This window comes from Nomascus leucogenys, unplaced genomic scaffold (assembly GCF_006542625.1).
Source record: "Nomascus leucogenys isolate Asia unplaced genomic scaffold, Asia_NLE_v1 001931F_19710_qpd_obj, whole genome shotgun sequence".
In the NCBI taxonomy this organism is placed as follows: domain Eukaryota; kingdom Metazoa; phylum Chordata; class Mammalia; order Primates; family Hylobatidae; genus Nomascus; species Nomascus leucogenys.
Window position 1 is genome coordinate 14,094 of NW_022097561.1, and position 3,028 is coordinate 17,121.

Sequence of the window (3,028 nt, forward strand, 5' to 3'; positions counted from 1 at the left end):
GTGTGAGAAGAATGGCAACACCACCTCCCATGGTTGTGTGAGGCTCTCAGAGCCCCAGCTTCATTCCTAAGATGAGGATAATGGCAGCACCACCTCTCACAGTTGTGTGAGGAGAATGGTGGCACCACCTCTCATTGTTGTGTAAGGAGAATGGCGGCCAGGGACCACCACCTCTCATGGCTGTGTGAGGCTCTCAGAGCCCCAGTTTCATTTCTAAGATGAGGAGAATGGAGGCACCGCCTCTCATGGTTGTGTTAGAATATAAGCATAACTTTAAAATAGTATCCACTGATTGTATGAGGTGCTACTTGTAATGCTGAGGTTATCCCTCAAAAGCATTGATTCAATCATTTTCACTTCCATGGGAGTGCAAAATAAACATATGCCTAGGGCCCCCATAGGAGCCAACGAAGTCATTTTTGCTTCAGAGCTAAACCAGTTTTTCTTCTCTCCACAGCAAATATCTTGACAGTGATCATCCTCTCCCAGCTGGTGGCAAGAAGGCAGAAGTCCTCCTACAACTATCTCTTGGCACTTGCTGCTGCCGACATCTTGGTCCTCTTTTTCATAGTGTTTGTGGACTTCCTGTTGGAAGATTTCATCTTGAACATGCAGATGCCTCAGGTCCCCGACAAGATCATAGAAGTGCTGGAATTCTCATCCATCCACACCTCCATATGGATTACTGTTCCATTAACCATTGACAGATATATCGCTGTCTGCCACCCGCTCAAGTACCACACAGTCTCATACCCAGCCCGCACCCGGAAAGTCATTGTAAGTGTTTACATCACCTGCTTCCTTACCAGCATCCCCTATTACTGGTGGCCCAACATCTGGACTGAAGACTACATCAGCACCTCTGTGCATCACGTCCTCATCTGGATCCACTGCTTCACCGTCTACCTGGTGCCCTGCTCCATCTTTTTCATCTTGAACTCAATCATTGTGTACAAGCTCAGGAGGAAGAGCAATTTTCGTCTCCGTGGCTACTCCACGGGGAAGACCACCGCCATCTTGTTCACCATCACCTCCATCTTTGCCACACTTTGGGCCCCCCGCATCATCATGATTCTTTACCACCTCTATGGGGCGCCCATCCAGAACCGCTGGCTGGTGCACATCATGTCCGACATTGCCAACATGCTAGCCCTTCTGAACACAGCCATCAACTTCTTCCTCTACTGCTTCATCAGCAAGCGGTTCCGCACCATGGCAGCCGCCACGCTCAAGGCTTTCTTCAAGTGCCAGAAGCAACCTGTACAGTTCTACACCAATCATAACTTTTCCATAACAAGTAGCCCCTGGATCTCGCCGGCAAACTCACACTGCATCAAGATGCTGGTGTACCAGTATGACAAAAATGGAAAACCTATAAAAGTATCCCCGTGATTCCATAGGTGTGGCAACTATTGCCTCTGTCTAATCCATTTCCAGATGGGAAGGTGTCCCATCCTGTGGCTGAGCGGCTCTCCTTAAGAGTGCTAATCCGATTTCCTGTCTCCCGCAGACTGGGCAATTCTCAGACTGGTAGATGAGAAGAGATGGAAGAGAAGAAAGGAGAGCATGAAGCTTGTTTTTACTTAATGCATTTATTTCCACAGAGTCGCAATGACAGCAAAAGTTCCTACCAGTTTGAAGATGCCATTGGAGCTTGTGTCATCATCCTGTGACCAGTTAGGACACAAAGTAGAGAAGTAGTCTGTGATTTCGCCCTGGTACCATCCACAGTCACTGGGAACCCTTCATTTATGTGACTTACCAAGCACGTAGCTGAGCCTGCACTCTTCTTCCAAGAGCTGAGGTCATTCATCACTTCCCTCTGCTGTTCCCAGGAGCTAACAATAATGACTATTTCAGGATATTTTTCAAGGTGCCCTTTGTCCTAGAGAGGGTTGTGGTTGAATTGGCTCTGGCACTCCTAGCTTCAGAATGACACTGTGGGAATAGAAGAGTATTGGATCCCATCCAAACTCTGGCCAGAGCTTCTTCAGGAAATCTCCAAACCCACATAGCTGTGATCTCAAACCTGGGGTCTAAAAGGCAGTTTTCTATTTATCATTATGTATAGATTTTCTCTGTCTCCTCCAAAACAAGACCCTGCCTGGTGCGCAGGGGGAAAGGAGGAATTCTTGAGCCCAGAAAAACAAAAAAATAAGCCCACACTTGCCATTGTTTCAACCCATCCGTGTCAGCTGCATACAATCCCATTACTCAAAATTGCTTCTTGTTATGGTATCACTCGAGCTTCCTTGAGAAGCCTTTTTAAGTGTCAAGTTGCCAACCCTGCCTCCTTGCTTGCTGAGGCCCTCACCAAATTGTTTTATTTGAAGTGACTTCCGAACTGAATTTAATATTCAAGGGTCAGGAACTGCAGCTCTGCGGGTATGAGAGGAGGTGTTCTCAGCTCTGTCTCACAGCCCAGCTGGCATTGCCATTTCGCCACAAACGCAGACACAAAAGGTGCCCATGCTGACGCCTCGTCTGCCCTTTGACGCACATGGCTCAAAAGGGTGGTGCCAGTTCTTGGTAAAGCTATTTAACCCAGATCCTTTGTAAAATTATAAAATATAAGTGTGTTTATTTATTCTACCCTTGCCTGTCCAAGGCAAGAACATTTCTAGGATGTAATGAATAGGGGCATCCCTGGAAATTGCTACTTATGTGTGCACCACACACACACACACACGATTATATTCCTCTTATTTAGCTTTTCTTTTTTCTTTTCTTTTTTTAACTTCTCTCTCAGATTCCCAGTATTCGAATTCATCCCTGTTTTGGAATAAATTTGCCAAAATGACTTTGAAATTGCATGACATTTTTGGTGACCAAAAAACAGCAGACAGTCCACCTGGAATATTTAGTTCCTCAGGCTGGATTTTTACTGCAGTTTGTCCCTAAGTTGGAAGACATGTCTATCTTTTTAAGGGAATTTGCAATAAATGAATGGGGTAAGAAAAGGCCCCATGGCAACACAAACCCTAAACTTCAGCCAATACTCTCAATTCTAAGTCAATACAAACTTAGG

General features: G+C 45.9%; 1 pseudogene across 1 annotated transcript; it reads left to right on the forward strand.

Annotated features, from left to right (window-relative positions):
- Positions 1-227: 227 nt before the first annotated feature.
- LOC115834290 lies at positions 228-1,392 on the forward strand (annotated as a pseudogene). Its single transcript, XR_004029249.1, has one exon. The product of XR_004029249.1 is annotated as a probable G-protein coupled receptor 139 pseudogene (transcript).
- Positions 1,393-3,028: the final 1,636 nt, after the last annotated feature.